We start from the raw sequence: 16,681 nt of genomic DNA on the forward strand, positions 1-16,681 counted from the left end.
GACCAGCCTGGCCAATATGGTGAAACACTGTCTCTACTAAAACTACAAAAATTAGCTGGGTGTGGTGACAGGTACCTATAATCCCAGCTACTTGGAGGCTGAGGCAGGAGAATTGCTTGAAGCTGGGAGGCAGAGGTTGCAGTAAGCAGAGATTGTGCCACTGCACTCCAGCCTGGGCTGCAGAGCAAGACTCCACTTAAAAAAAAAAAAAAAAATCAGGAGCACGTGAGAGAAAGTAGTGTGAGGTGAGCTGCCACACACTTTTAAATGACCAGATCTCAAAAGAGCTTGCTATCACGAAGACAGCGCCAAGCCAGGAGGGATCCACCCCCATGACCCAAACATCTCCCACCGGGCCCCACCTCCAACACTGGAGATTACAGTTCAACATGAGATTTAGGCAGGGGCAAATATGCAAACTATGCCACCGTCTCCACAAAAAAAAAAATTTTTTTTTTGAGATGGAGTTTTGCTTTGCCGCCCAGGCTGGAGTGTAATGGCATGATCTCAGCTCACTGCAACCTCCACCTCCCGAGTTCAACCATCCTCCTGCCTTTGCCTCCTGTGTAGCAGGGATTACAGGCATGCACCACCATGCCCCTCTAATTTTTGTATTTTCAGTAGAGAAGGGGTTTCGCCATGTTAGCCAGGCTGGTCTCCAATGTCTGACCTCAGGTTATCTACCTGCCTCAGCCTCCCACATTGCTGGGATTACAGGCGTAAGTCATTGTGCCCAATCCAAAAAATATTTTTAAATTAACCATACATGGTGGCATGCAACTATAGTCCCAACTACCATGGAGGTTGATGTGGGAGGAGGGCTTGAACCCAGGACATTGAGGCTGCAGTGAGCTGTGATCACACCACTGCACTCCAGCCTGAGAGACAGAATGGGACCCCTTCTCAAAAAAGAGATAAAGAAACGAGTAAGTATCTAAATGTTTCACTGTTGGAAGGAGCAGTTTTAACCACAATCATTCTGTTTTCAGCATTTCCTCTTTTGCTCAGCTTCCATAAATAGACACCATATATGGACTGTGTGCTTGCACTTGTAGGAGACATAAGAGAGGCTTTAGAGGCAGCACCTACACTCAGGAGCCTTCATTTTACCTAAAGAGATGACATATGGACCTAATTATTATGGAAATGTGTGTAGATTCTTCAACTGCCACCTAGGGATCACCAGTTAAAAATGCAAGTCTCCCGAACCCACTCATCAGGGGTCCTGATTCAGATAGGTGTTAAAATCGAAATTTTGAGCCAGCTCTCATATGACTCAGAGGCTGATATATACTAGTCCACTCTTGGAGAAACACTGGTTTGCAGGGAAGAACAGACTCAATAGGCAAGCACTGAAGGCCTTGCCTGATCTGTTCCGTGATCTTCCCTGTTACGCCTGTAAATCTTCCCACCTCCTCCCGGCCCCCATTCTGTCTCCCATTGGTGACTCACAGCTCTGGGTCTCACCTTTGCATGGATGCCCCCCTTGGGTCTCAGGGCAGGTGTTTCCAGCAAATTAGTGAGACCTTTGCCAGAAGCTAAGTAACATCCTGGGAGATGGCTAAGTAACATCCTGGGAGAGCCAAACCTGTCCCTCCCTCTCACCCCTGCTATGGATCCCACAGGCTGCCCTGAGGTTAGAAGGAACCAGCACCATGCGCTGGGCTGTCAGAAGTGAGGGTCACAGGCAACTGGACTTCTTCCCCACTGGATTCCTGATCTTATGGAGGGTAGAGAGTCAATAAGGGACAACACAAAGAACCATTTTATGGTTGGTAAGCTTGGCAATCATTAGGGAACAAGCAGAACTCCTTCAGCACACTTAACACCAAAGAGAAGGAAAAGACTTTCACCCTCCACTCTGTCTTGGCTGCAGCACAACAGCTGGGGGTGGTAGAAGCACCGGGCAGGACATGGGGGAACAAGGTGGGAGGTGGGCACACAGTCACAAGCTTTTCTTTTTTTCTTTTTTTGAGACGGTGTCTTGCTCTATCGCCCAGACTGGAGTGCAGTGGCACGATCTCAGCTCACTGCAAGCTCCGCCTCCCGGGTTTACGCCATTCTCCTGCCTCAGCCTCCCAAGCAGCTGGGACTACAGGCGCCCACCACCTCGCCCAGATAGTTTTTTGTATTTTTTAGTAGAAACGGGGTTTCACCGTGTTAGCCAGGATGGTCTCGATCTCCTTACCTCATGATCCTCCCGTCTCGGCCTCCCAAAGTGCTGGGATTACAGGCTTGAGCCACCGTGCCCGGCCAAGTTTTTCTTTTTTTGAGACAGAGTCTTGCTCTCTCACCCAGGCTGGAATACAGTGGCCCAATCTCCGCTCACTGCAAGCTCCACCTCCCGGGTTCACCCCATTCTCCTGCTTCAGCCTCCTGAATAGCTGGGACTACAGGCTCCCGCCACCACACCCAGCTAAATTTTTTGTATTTTTAGTAGAGACAGGGTTTCACCATGTTAGCCGGGATGGTCTCGATCTCCTGACCTCACTCACGAGCATTTTCAAGACAACCCTGAGACTCCTGGGAACACCTGGGAGGGGGAGGTATAAGGTTACACAGTGTATTAGTCAGGGTTCTCCAGAGAGACAGAACCAATAGGAGAGAGATAAGTGATGGATATGTAATAGATCGATAGATAATACACAGATAGATGATAGATCAATAATAGATGATAGATCTTGTCTCGACATGCAGGACAGTCGAATGGGCCCTGGAAGGGGGAGTGGGAATGGAGGAGACAAGAAAACATGAGAAATGGAGACAAGACAAATAGCCTGATCAAGTCTCGTTTAATGGTGGCGGTGCAATGCCTTATATAGGCTGGCAGAGGAAGAGGTTGGGCCAGGGCAGTGACAGGAGGCTGGGTTTACTCAAATTACAATTGCATATGCGCCGTAGGCTGCATATCTTTCCGGGCGGGAAAAATGCTTGCGCGCCCGCGGGAAAGGTTTGCAATGAAGAACCCGGAAATGTGCCATCTTGTCTCTACTTTGCGGAGATCAAGCAACAGAGGTCCGGGCCTCATGGCTCCGGACAAGATCTATCAAGAGATGGTAGATAGATAGATAGATAGATACATACATACATACATACATACATACATACATACATGGGGATTTATTAGAAGAATTGGCTTTTGAATTTACGGAGGCTGAGAAGTCCCATGACAGACCATCTGCAAGCTGGAGACCCTGAGATGCTGGGAGCATGGTTCAGCCCAAATCTAAAGCTTCAGAGCCAAGAGAAGCTGATGGTGTCACTCTGTCTGAGACCAAAGGCCTGACAGCCCACAGAACTGCTGGTGCAACTCATGGAGAACCTGGAGTTCTGATATTCAAGAGCAGGAGGAGGAGAGTGTCCAGTTCCAGGAGAGAGGGAGGAAATCTTTTTCTGTCTTTTTTTGTGCTCTTGAGGCCCCCAGCTGATAAGCACTCAGTCCACCACCTCACACACCAGCCTCCTCTGGAAGCACCCCACAGATACACCCAGAAGTGCTGCTTTACCAGTTCTCTAGGTATTCCTTAATCCAGTCAAACTGATACCTAAAATTAACCATCACACAGCACTAGAAGTAGAGCTACAGCCAGTAAATGTGTGTCATTACTTTTTGTAATCCCCAAATGAACAAAATTCTAAAATACCTCTCAAATGCACCTACACTTCTGCCTTATAGGAGGGCTTCTTGGCTTCTTTTCATGACTATTGAAACAATGTCATATCTGTTCTCCTATTGTTTTATTCTCCTTTTTACTCACTGTACTGCAGCCATCAGTATTTTTTTTAAATTGTAAGTCTGATCATTTTACTTCCCTTCTTAAAACTATTCAAATTCCCTGCAACCCATACTGTAAAGTCCACTTTCCTCCAGACCCTTCAAAACTTGATTCAAGCATAAAATCCTCCAAGAAACTGCCTTGAATTCCTTGAGTAGAATGGGCAACTTCTTCCTCTGCCTCTGTTATGTTTAGTTATACAACTCATTACAGTTTACGGCATTTATTCATTTACCTGATTATCTGATTCTTCTCCCAGACTGGAACTTCCTTGAGGGCAATCCTATACTCTTACCCATCTCTACCATTAGTACCTAGCCAAGTGCTGGTGTGCACTATGAGTTTAATCAATGTTCATTCATTTATTAATACCAGCACATAGCTCCTATCTTGGACTACTTCCTTCTTGCCCCTTAACATGTTCTCATCCCCATCATTGACTCTTTGCGTCTCTTCCTCCCCTTCTCTGAAATATCCTCTAAACTTTTTCATTTTCCCTTTTATTTCTTTAAACATTTTTGTAACCAAATCATTACAATGCCCACAATCCTTGAAAGAATAATTCTGCCATTTGTTGTTTCTGCTGACTCTTGCTCCTGGTGGCTTATTCCCTTTTGTGGTGTGTGATTTTGGATTATGAACTCATGTTTGCTAAGGTCCCCTGAGGCACTACCACTTAAATAACCTCTTTAAGTTAATTTCATAGCTTGAAATTTCCTGTACAATGCAGTTAGTACACATCCAAATCTCAAGCATGTGTGAGGGTGTCTTGGTTTGTCTGTGCTGCTACAACAAATATCTGAGACTGGGTGATGTATAATTAATAGGTGATTATTCCTCACAGTTCTGGAGGTTGGAAAGTCCAAAATCCAGGTGCCAGCTGGTTTGATTGTCTGGTGAGGCTGCATCCTCCAGAAGGCTGGCACACTGTCCTCACGTGGCAGAAGAGCTGGAGGACTAGTCAACCGAATGACACATGAAGCTTTTATTTTAAACAGCCTTAATCACATTCACGAGGCAGAAGCTCGCATGGTCTAATTGTTTAATCACCTCTCAAAGGTTTCGTCTCTTAATACTATTACATTGACAACATTTGAATTTTGGAGGGGACACATTCAAGCCATAGCAGTAGGCCTAACTATAGTAACAAATTCAAATTTCTTTTTTTTCACCAGAGTTGAACCTCAGAAAGCAAGTTTCCCTACCTGTCTTCCCTTTCCAGGGGCCTCATTCCTCTAGTCCACACCGGCCCCAGGAATCCTGTTTTATGCATGTGAGGGTTGTCTCAGTTCAATCTTCTTACCTTATGTGGGCCCCAAATCAGAAGATCCACAAAAGGCATTAAAACCCAAGACCCTAGACCAGAGATCAGCAAAGCATAACTCATGGGCCAAACTGAGCTCACAGCTAGGCAAGTCCTCCCATGCCCTTTTGCTTATGCATTGTCTGTGGCTGCATTTATGCCACAGAGGCAGAGATGAGTCGTTTGAACAGAGAGCATCTGGGCTCGTAAAGCCAAAAATATTTACTATCTGGCCCTATAAAGAAAATGATTGCCAACCCTTGCTCTGGACATCCAGGACCACCAAAAGCACTAGGAACTCTTTTTGTTTTTAGCCCTTGGGAAACACTCTCACTTTTTTGCAAACTCAATGACGCATTTCAAATGAATTTTGTATCCTGCAAGTTTAGCCATATTGAGTGGAGAGTTTTTCTAGGACATCTGGTCCACCACATGGCCAGAAGGCAAAGCCACCCTCTTCTTTCTTTTGTACTCTCAAAATTCTAATCACTTTATGAGGTCTAAAAGATAAATTCTTTCCATCAGAAAGCCTTCCCCAATGATTTTGGCTTATTGTACTATGTGACTACATGTACTTTAAATGTCCTTATCATCTCTAATCTATAGTCTAGTAATTCATCATAGGAGTGTGTGTGTGTGTATGTGTGTAACTGCTCTCCAGTTGCAGTGAGCAGGTAATTATTCACTTCTGTACGGTTATCAGAATCTTAAGAACAGTGTTGATTATTTAGATCAATACCTAGTATTATGGGATTTGAGAGTTGACACAATCTGGAGATGCTATGGAGCTCTACATCTGGTAGTTTAGAAAAGAAACCTTGGCCTCGCCATGGCAATGGAGAATGTAGCAAGGGGAAGTAGTAAGTGTTCAGGCCTTGGGTTTACACAGAACTGGGTTCAAATCCCAGTTCTAGCTAATTGCATACTAGCCGTATGACCTTAGGCAATTAACTCTTCTGAGTTCAGGTTGCTTCATCTATAAAAATATAAAGAATATCATACCTACCTTGGACAATTGAGAGACTTAGAAAGAACATATATGCACAGTTTATGGCATAAGGAGGCAATTAGTGGGCTACTATCATGTTATGGAAACAACTTGTTTGTTAATGATCTTGAGACCACACTTGAAGGTTTTTACTGTTCCAATACTCCATGCATCCAAGCTAGAATTTGATCTGTTATGTGTATCCAAGTTTGTGAAAACTGGACAAGAAGCCTAGGAAATACAGGAAGGAACTGGCAAGGATGCATGCCTAGACCTTACAAGAGAGCAGATTTCCAGCATTTTATGTCTGGCTGCAGAAATTCTGCAGGGCTAGAATAGCTCAAATGGCCTAACCAATCTAATCAACAGAAAAGTGTATTACAATGTTAATAGCTATCAAAAATTGCTGGTTGACTGCAGCTGCCATAGATAATGCATCTTGGTGTTATCTTTGGCATTGGCTTCCTTGATAACTCTGTCAGTATCTTATCCCACCATGCCCAGCAGGCCTGAGCTTCGCCAGCTAGTCTTGTTCTTTAAGGGAAAACAAATTTGTTTGGTTTTCTTTCCTCTCTTTTCTGGCATTTGTAACAGAAAAATGGAGCCCTAAGCAGGAACTGAAGAGGGAGATGGGGTGACCTGAAGTTGCACCACCTCCCTGTAGGCTGACTTAGACCTATGTCTTTGGTGCTTGTTCAAGGGTGCTGGAAGCCTCATTCAGGTGCCCTGGGCAATGGGTTGGACATGGGATAGCAGGAGAAGTCACAGATGTATTTATGACCCTAGTTACAGAGGAGGCTATGGGAGTTTATTGGTGAGAAGGCCAGCTCATCTAGGCCTTGAATCCTTTGGTAGCACTGGGCTCGTACTTGCTGACTTGACCTCTTTAAGCCCTTGCCTGGTGGCCTGCACACTTCCTAAGTCGCTGCACTGCCTCTTTTCTTTTTCCCCATAGGACTCCTGAACATGCCTGCTTCATGCAGCATTCTCCTGCAGGCAAAGGGGTTCCCACTCCCATCCTCACTCTGTCCAAACACATGTGCCCACACCCTCTCTCCACTTTCCATCATTTTATTGATCCATCACTTTTTTTTTTTTTTAAAGACAATGTCTCACTCTGGCTCAGGCTAGAGTGCAGTGGTGTGGTCACAGCTAACTGCAGCCTCAAACTCCTGGGCCCAAGCCATCCTTCCACTTTAGCTTCCCAAGTAGCTAGGACTACAGGTGGGCACCACCACACCTCACTAATTTTCTTAAAATTATTTTTGTAAAGATGAGGTCTTGTTATGTTGCCCAGGCTAGTCTAGAACTCCTGGAGTTAAGTGATCCTCCTGCCTCAGCCTTCCAAAGTACTGGGATTACAGGCATGAGCCAGGCCTCCATCACTTCTGACTTACACAGTGACAGATTTTGAAATACACTTGTTTGTGTTACTCACAGCACCAAAGGCTGTGTTCAGTGTTTCCTGACTATTTCAATTCTTATTCATTAGGATGCTCTGCATCTGAAGACAGAAGAGTCAGTAATAGTAAACCTTTAATTTGCACAACATTCTTTTTCAATATATGATTTTATACTTTTTAAGTAAACAAAGCATCTAAACTCAGTCAATACTACATTGCACTAAGTTATTCAAAATGACCTATAAAAACAATAAATTGATGAAAAAATGTGCAATTCAGATTTCCCTAGCATACAAATAACACTGCAAAATTAAGAGATCAAACACCAACAGAAAAATGGGAAAGGATATAAACAAGACAGCTCACAGAAATGAAATTAAAAATGGATTACAACATAGGCCAGTGTACTCAACCTTATTCATAATAAGAGAAAAACTAACTTAAAATTATATTATCTACAGTTTTTCATCTTTAAGATAGGTAAAGATTAATTAATGCAACTTCTCTAAAGTATAATTTGGCAATATTCATACAAACTGCAATGGTACACACCTTTGACCTAGCAATCCTACTTGCAAGAAATTGCCAAACAAATGCATTCTCACATATATGTGGATAATATACATACAAAGTTGTTCATGGTAGCATTATTTACAATAGCAAGGTATGGAGAAACACCTAAATGTTTACTAATAGGGGATACTGCTTAAACAAGTCATGGGACATCCATACAATGGAATACTATGCAACTGTAAAGAATAAAGTGGTGGGCCAGGCACGGTGGCTTACGCCTGTAATCCCAGCACTTTGGGAGGCCGAGGTGGGTGGATCACGAGGTCAAGAGATCGAGATCATCTTGGCCAACATGGTGAAACCCCATCTCTACTAAAAATACAAAAATTAGCTGGGTGTGGTGGCACACGCCTGTAGCCCAGCTACTTGGGAGGCTGAGGCTGGAGAATTGCTTGAACCAGGGAGGTGGAGGTTGCAGTGAGCCGAGATCGTACCACTGTCCTCCAGTCTGGTGACAGAGTGAGACTCCATCTCAAAAAATAAATAAATAAATAAAAATTAAAAAATAAAGTGGAGGGACGGGATAGTCTGGGATGGATGGATTTGATGCAGACTGTTAAGGATATACTGTACAGTGAAAAAGCAAAGTGCAGAACAGCGTGCATCCCATGTTGTTGTCATCTGTACTAGAAAGGTCGGGGAGAAGAGAATATCTAAATGTAAATATACTTTTTTTTGCCCTTAGAGACAGGTTCTTGCACCCTCACTCACGCTGGAGTGCAGTGGTATGATCATAGCTAACTGCAGCCTCGCCTTCCTGGGCTGAAGTGACCCTCTTGCCTCAGAGTAGCTGGGACTATAGGCACACACCATCATGCCCAACTAATTTAAAAAAATTTTTTTTGTAGAGACAGAGTCTCATTATGTTTCCTAGGCTAGTCTTGGGCTCCTGGACTCAAGCATTATTCCCCACTCTATCTTCCAAAGCACTGGGATGACAGGTGTAAGCCACCACACCCAGCCACATACATATACTTTTACGTGGATAGAAAATCTCTAAAGATACATAGAAACTGTAACCCTGATTGCCTCTAGAGAGGAAACAATGTCTAGGAAGGAGGGATTAGGTGCAGACTTTTCACTGTCTACCCTTTGTTCCATTTCAATTTTGATCATCAAAATAAGTAAAACATTCTAATCAAGTGTCCCAATTATTGGCAGTAAGTGGTATTTTTCTTGTGCCACTGAGCCTCATCAAATTTCTTTTGGAAATCAGATGGCACCCAGGCATTTGTCAGCTCCACAGTTACCACCCAAGCAGAAACAGAGCTTCTGTGCCCCAACGTGGCCCTGCAGGTTCTGGGAGCTCTAAAGGGAGCTTCTCCAATGCCCCCAATCCAGTCTGTATCTGTGCAACCTCTGCCTCTTCACTGGGCTCTCATTCACACCCCCACCTGCTCATGCTGCCCTCACGAAGGCCTCTTGGAATAGCCTCACTACAGCCCTATCTGTTGTCTCTGCTACAGTGGTCTTCAAATGCTCCCAACATTTCCTTTCCCTGGAAGCCTGGTTCCTGGCAGGGCAGTAGAAGAGGGAGCAACCCTGCTCTAGGCTGCATTTATCTCCCAGCCTTAAGCAACTCTGCCTGGACACAGAGTATCAGAGTCTTTTTGGAATGTTTCTATTAGCAATAGTACCAACCTCCAGGCCCCTGTCTATAAAGATCATCCTGACTCCATAGGCTCAAGGGAAGGAGACTCCTTAACACCCACTCATCTTCTGCTTTTTCTGGGAAAGGGTAAAAGGACTTGCTTCCCCCTCCATAACTTCCTCACTCCTCTCTCAAAAACAAAACAAATGTGGGTGGAGGTGGATAGAGGAGAACAGGTGTTACCTGTGATGCCTGTAGTCAATCAAGAATTCCTGATAACTGCTACAACTATAAAAACCCAATTCTAGACAATTCCTTTCTCTCGAGGATCATCACGTTAAGTTCTTCCTTGAGGTATTCCATTGCAATGATTCTGACACTTAACCCAAATCCATGGTGGCTACTGTCCTGCAATTGTCGTCAGCCCATTCTGGCTCCAACCTGCACCCTGACGCTCTATTAGCCTTCCTGAAACACTCTCGAATGAGGCCCTGGTGGCAGCATTGAGTTCCCGAGTTTCCAAGGAACCCTTGAAAGTTGGGCCCTGTGCCAAGGAGGCTGGCTGGGTTGAGCGGCCTGGAAGGTGTGTTGTGCATTCAGAGAAGCGTTGTTTCTCACGGACACACTGAGCTAAGTAAAGGGTGGGAGAGCGGGATCCGTAAGTTACAGTACTGAATTTCAAGAAGCCAACAAACAAGCAGAGAATATGAAACTCTCACACAAAGTGGCTGCCATATAGAATATAACGTGACACATGACAGAATATGCAACAGCAACGTAACAACATACCACGGAAGATACTGAGAGAGGAATCATCCCGCTGGAGGAATCAAGGAAGGCTTCATAAAAGCAGTAAGATATGAGTTGAGTGGTGGGGGTGTTGACCTAAAAGGAAGAAACTGAGGGACAAAATGTGATTTAAAGCATTTCCTTGGCCAGGCACAGTGGCTTATGCCTATAATCCCAACACTTTGGGAGCCTGAGGTGGGAGGATCGCTTCAGCCCAGTTCAAGACCAACCTGGGCAACATAGTGATACCCTGTCTCTGCGAAAATTACAAAAATTAGCCTGGAGTGGTAGCACGTAACTGTAGTGTCCCATTTACTCAGGAGGCTGAGGCCAGGAGAATCATGTGACCCTGGGAGGCAGAGGTTGCAGTGAGCTGAGATTGCACCATTATACTCTAACTTGGGCGACAGAGCAAGACTCCGTCTCAAAAAAAAAAAAAAAGTTTCCTTGAGCTAAAGCTAGTCCTTGAGCTAAAGTTAGGACAACTGCCCGGAAGACTCAGACCCAAGTAACCTTGGATATGAGCTCTGTTTGGCCTTTGTTACAAGCAGATTTTTAAAGACAAGGGACCGGGAGTGGCTGGTAGAAAGTTGTCTGTCGAGAATTCTCATTGGTTAATAGAAGTAGCACTGATTAGTGATTGGCTGTACACTGTGAAGCTCTCAGTGTGGGTTAGCGTGTCCCCTGCAGTGTTACTGGTTTGTTTCTAGATGCTTGTGGCAGCAGCAGGCAGCTTCAATAGATGAACGTGCAGCTGGGGGTGAAGGAGGACGCCGGGGCTGGTTCACTTCAATGTCCATCTGGATCTGATCATTTAACAGGACTTGCATTCCTCGGTTAAATGTTCTTCGCTTTTCTCAAGGGAAAGGTAGAATTTGCCCAGGTGCGGTGACTCATGCCTGTAATCCCAGCACTTTGGGAGGCAGAGGTGGGCGGATCACCTGAGGTCCAGAGTTTGAGACCAGCCTGGCCAACATGGTGAAACCCCGTCTGTACTAAAATTACAAAAATTAGCTGGGTGTGTTGCTGCATGCCTGTAATCCCAGCTACTCAGGAGGCTGAGACAGGAGAATCACTTGAACCCAGAAGATGGAGGTTGCAGTGAGCTGAGACCACGACATTGCACTCCAGCCTGGGCAACAAGAGTGAAACTCCATCAAACAAAGAAAGAAAGAGAGGAGAGAGAGAGAGAGAGCGAGAGGAGGGGGGGGAGAGAGAGAGAGAGAAAGGGAAGAAGAAGAAGAAAGAGGAGGAGGAGGAGGAGGAAAGGAAGAAGGAAGAAGAAAGAAGGAAGAAGGAAGAAAGAAGAAAGAAGCCGCAACAGCAGCAGCAGCAGCAGCGGCAGGAGGAGGAGCCGGAGGAACAGGAGGGAGAAAGGAAAGAAAGGAAGCAAGAAGGAAGGAAGGAAGGAAGGAAAGAGAAAGAGAAAGAGAAGAGGAGAATTTGGGCACAGAGCTGGAAACAGCTGAGCCAAGGCAAGAGGAATGTCAGCTGGTCTGGCTACCGCATGGCCCTTATAATTTAGGGCACTCTTTCCAGTACATTGCCATTTGACCTTCATCATGACCTTGTGACTTACATATTTTTAGAAAAAGAAAAAACTAGAGCTCAAAGAGAGTTGGATGCAATTCACCCAAGGTTATTCGGTGGCAAACATCAGTTTTAACTTGGGAAAATACAGAATCCTTTGCAGGAAAAGGCACTAAAATACCATAGATATGTGTTGATGGGCCCCTAGTTGCCTGGGGCTAATTTTAAAAGTTTGTTCTCTTACATACTTTTAACATTTCCTCTGAGTAAATTATTTTCCAATATTAATTTGCATTGTAAGTAATGTCTTTGGGTTAAATTTCTTCGGGTAACTGCCAAGTTAAACACCAGACTTGACCCTCTTCAAATTACCTAAATTCTGAGTTACTGGTGGGTGAATGAATGAGGTTTCACTGTGTATTTCTTAACACCAGCTCAGCTGTGTCAGTGTTTTCAAGACTTATAATTTGCACAGCTACTTTTTAACTGGTCCTGGGAAGCCCTTAGACTTCCCAGACCCAGAACCTGGGAAGTCTAGAGTGAACAGGGACACCCTTTGTCTTTCTCTCTCTCTTTGTTATCACTGTTTTGTTTTTAATGAGGATTGAAAGGATGACGGTAACACAGAAACACATTTATGAGAGAAGTGAATGGACTGCTTTATTACTTTTTTTTCCTAGTCTAATCCATAATGCTTTATTACCTATCTGCTGACATTCCTCCCAAAATGTCCACCGGCATTGATGGCATTGAATTGGCCCAATAGCAACTGTTGTTTCCTGTGAGATGCCCGTTATTAGGCAGTGGTTAGCTTTTATCGTTTTCTGTTTCTTTGTTTGTGTTTTCATTTGTTTTATTTTGTTTTCACACTGTTTGGAGCCAGTGAATAAATCACTGTGGAAAAGGAGCTCATGGTCTCTCAATTCTCGGGGAAGACCCTACCCCACAGTGGCATAGCCCTCCCTAATGTCATGGGTGTTCTAAAGATGTTTACTAAAGGGGAGAAGTAATCTTCACAGGTGTAGACTAGAGTTTTCCAGAGCTCCTCTCTACAGGACATCCTTCATTTTGTGACATAGGGAGAGACAGGTGAGGCCAGGGACACCAATCCGTTCATCACCATTCCCCTCACTAGGCCTGGGTAAAAAAAATAAGCAATTCTCATTACTGGAGATAGTGATGTTCCATAAACTTTCTGGGAATGCTGGAATGGTGAATACTGAACCATTGCTCCTAGGGGAAATAGAGGATTATGCTCCTGTGAGTCTCCGGTCACAACATCTTCATCAGCTGATTGATTCATAACCTCGTTTTTTTTTTTTTACAAGAAAGAGGTCCCGATCCAGACCCCAAGAGAGGGTTCTTGGATCTCATGCAAGACAGAATTCGAGCCAGTCCACAGAGTAAAACAAAAGCAAGTTTATTAGAGAAGTAAAGAAACAAAAGAATGTCTACTCCACAGCCAGAGCAGTGGCAGAGGCTGCTTGCTAAGTAAACTTATGGTTATTTTTTGATTATATACTAAACAAGAGGCGGATTATTCATGAGCTTTCCAGGAAGGGGAGAGGAGTTCCCATAACTGAGGGTTCCTCACCCTTTTAGACCGCATAGGGTAGCTTCCAGACTTTCCCATGGCATTTGTAAGCTGTCATGCCACTGGTGAGAGTGACTTTTAGCATGCTAATGTATTATTGTTATTATTACTACTATTTATTATTATTATTTGAGACAGGGTCTCACTCTGTCACCCAGGTTAGAGTGCAGTGGCGCAATTTCAGCTCACTGCAAACTGCCCCCCAGGCTCAAATGATCCTCCCATCTCAGCCTCCCTAAAAGCTGGGACAGCAGGCATGTGCTACCACACCCAGCTAATTTTTGTAGAGACAGGGTCTTTCCATGTTGCCCAAGCTAGTCTTGAACTCCTGGGCTCAAGCCATCTGCCTGCCTCAACCTCCCAAAGTGCTGGGATTACACATGTGAGCCACTGCATCCAGCCTGCTAATGTATTATAATTAGCATATAATGAGCAGTGAGGAGGACCAGAGGTCGCTTTTGTCACCATCTTGATTTGATGGGTTTTGACTGGCTTCTTTACGGACTCCTGTCTTATCAGCAGGGTCTTTGTGACTTGTATCTTGTGATGTCAGTCCTGTTGACCTCTTGTTTCATCCTGTGACTAAGAATGCCTAACCTCCTATGAATGCAGCCCAGCAGGCATCAGCCTTATTTTATCCAGCCCCTATTCAAGATGGAGTCACTCTAGTTTGAACGCCTCTGACAGTTTTATTTCTGTTTCTGTTTAAGGACACTTCCTATGATATGTATTGCTGATTCATTAGTACACTGAACTCATGGCCACCTGCACTGTGACATACCTAAGCAGAGCTTACCTAATGCACATATTTTCTCTGGAAGGCGCATCACATCCTTCCCGGGCTATGCAATACTAATAGCACTTCAGTGTTACCCTTGGGGACCATTTTAAATGGCAAAAGCACAAAAATGCGAAAAACATGGCACTACATAAACTATGAAAAGGACTCTTATTTAGAATAAGAAAAAAAGAGAGCAGGGCAGAGTATTGCCCTGTTTGATCTCAGCTGTACACATGCACATTTGGAGACCCCAAATTTTTGCCACTCTGCAAATGTCTGCAAATGACCATGAGCCTGTCGTTGAGTAAGGATTTGGGGGTAGAGATAAATTTTAGCAAGTAGGCAAATTTGCAAATATGGAGCCAGTGAAAAATGAAGAGAGACTGAATATTGAAAGTGTGTGTGTGGGTGGGGGAATGGGTGTGGGTGCTTGTGGAAAGAATGAGGGATTCTGTGGTTGGGCAATGTGAGTGAGGGCTGTGTGCAGCCGGATCAGGGCCACTAGTCTCTATGGTATTGTCATGTGAATTTTTTTTTTTTTTTTTTTTGAGACGGAATCTCATTCTGTCTGTCGCCCTGGCTGGAGTGTAGTGGCACGATGTCAGCTCATTGCAACCTCCACCTCCCAGGTTCAAGTGATTCTCCTGCCTCAGCCTCCTGAGTAGCTGGGATTACAGGCACATGCCACCACACTCGGCTAACTTTTGTATTTTTAGTGGAGACGGGGTTTCACCATGTTGGCCAGGCTGGTCTTGAACTCCTGACCACAAGTGATCCACCCATCTCGGCCTCCAAAGTGCTGGGATTAAAGGCATGAATCACTGTGTCTGGCCCCATAATGTGAACTAGATGGCGGTAGCCCCTCTGCGCAGCCTCACTCCCCCAGCACGCAGCTTGAGGAACAGACAGGATAGTTAGCACCTTCAAGCCAAAAAAAGGAAACCCTTTTCTCCAGGGGAATGAGGCTTTGTACCACCAGCACACTTGGCTCAGTGGAGAGAGACAGACAGGATTTCCAGTCCCTTCTCTCCCCCTGGGGGTGCAAACTGCAGGGCCAATGTAGTGACCTAGTAAAGAATAGAAGTTCATCCTTCAAACAAGTCCCGTCAAGGCATTTCCAATGGGACTTCTGTGTCCACATTTCCATTCTCTGACCCATGTTTTGGCTCAGGCCTTGGATTCCTTTAAGGGCCCCTGATTGGTTTCCTAGGGTTGTTGTAACAAACGAATACAAATGCTATGGCTTAAAGCAACAGCAGTGTATTCCCTCACAGTTCTGGAGGCTACAACTCAGAAGTCGAGGTGTCAGCAGAACCAGGCTCCCTGCAGGCTCCAGGGGAGACTTTGCCCTTGCTCTTCCAGCCCCTGGAGGCTTCTGGCCACCCTCGGTGCCCCTTGGCTTGTCGCTGCATCACTCTGTTCTCTGCCTCCACCTTCACAGGCCCTCTTCCCCTGTGTGTGTCTCTGTGCCCTCTCCTTTGGATTTAGGGCCCACCCTTAATCTAGCATGATCTCATCTTAACTAATATAGCTGCAAAGACTCTATTTCCAAATCAGGTCACATTCTGAGGTTCTAGGCAGATATGAATTCTGGGGGGACAATATTCAATCCACCACCACTCCCACAAATGAAGCCTGGGGAAGTGTAATAACAGGGACCTGGACCATTGTCTGACCATCTTTGGCCAGAGCTCTGGCTTGCTCTCAACGCCTCCATTATTGCATGAAATGCCTCCATTATTGCATGCCTCCCAGTTATGGGGTCCCCTTTGCTCCTATGTCCTTCCAGGCTTAAGGGGTTTGAATCAATTGTAGTAAGTGAAAAGATAGAGAAAGAAAAACAAATGCCAGCCACAAGAAAAACCCTGAAATATTTCACCTTGAAAGTTTATGCAAATATGCACAACCTCATTAACAATAACTTGAAGTTTGCTGTGACCCAAGGGCACATTCCAGGAGACACCAATGGTCTGGGCATTAGAACTGCACCCAGAATAACACAGGAGGTTAGACATTAATGACCCCTTCAGCCACAACATTTCCCCTGGTCTCAGGAAACCCGCACTGTGAAGCCTCCCTTCATGACAGCCTGTCCTCTGACACGCTCTGGAAAAGAGCATGGGCTGTAGTCCACTCTGAGATTCGTCATCTTGACCAAGAGGCTAACACAAGCCAGCCACTGGAGGTAAGGTATCTGCCGACAACATACCTAAAGGAGGTCTTCAGCTTGAGTCCCTTTGAAGATAAAAAATGTTTTCAAGAATAATTAAATCTGCTGCACTGTGTAATAGAAACGAAATACAATTTGCTCTCCAAGCTTTTTGGATTTCCAGATCTTTTTCCCTTCTCCATC

This window comes from Trachypithecus francoisi, unplaced genomic scaffold, assembly GCF_009764315.1.
Source record: "Trachypithecus francoisi isolate TF-2019V2 unplaced genomic scaffold, Tfra_2.0 Contig01440, whole genome shotgun sequence".
Taxonomy (NCBI): Eukaryota; Metazoa; Chordata; class Mammalia; order Primates; family Cercopithecidae; genus Trachypithecus; species Trachypithecus francoisi.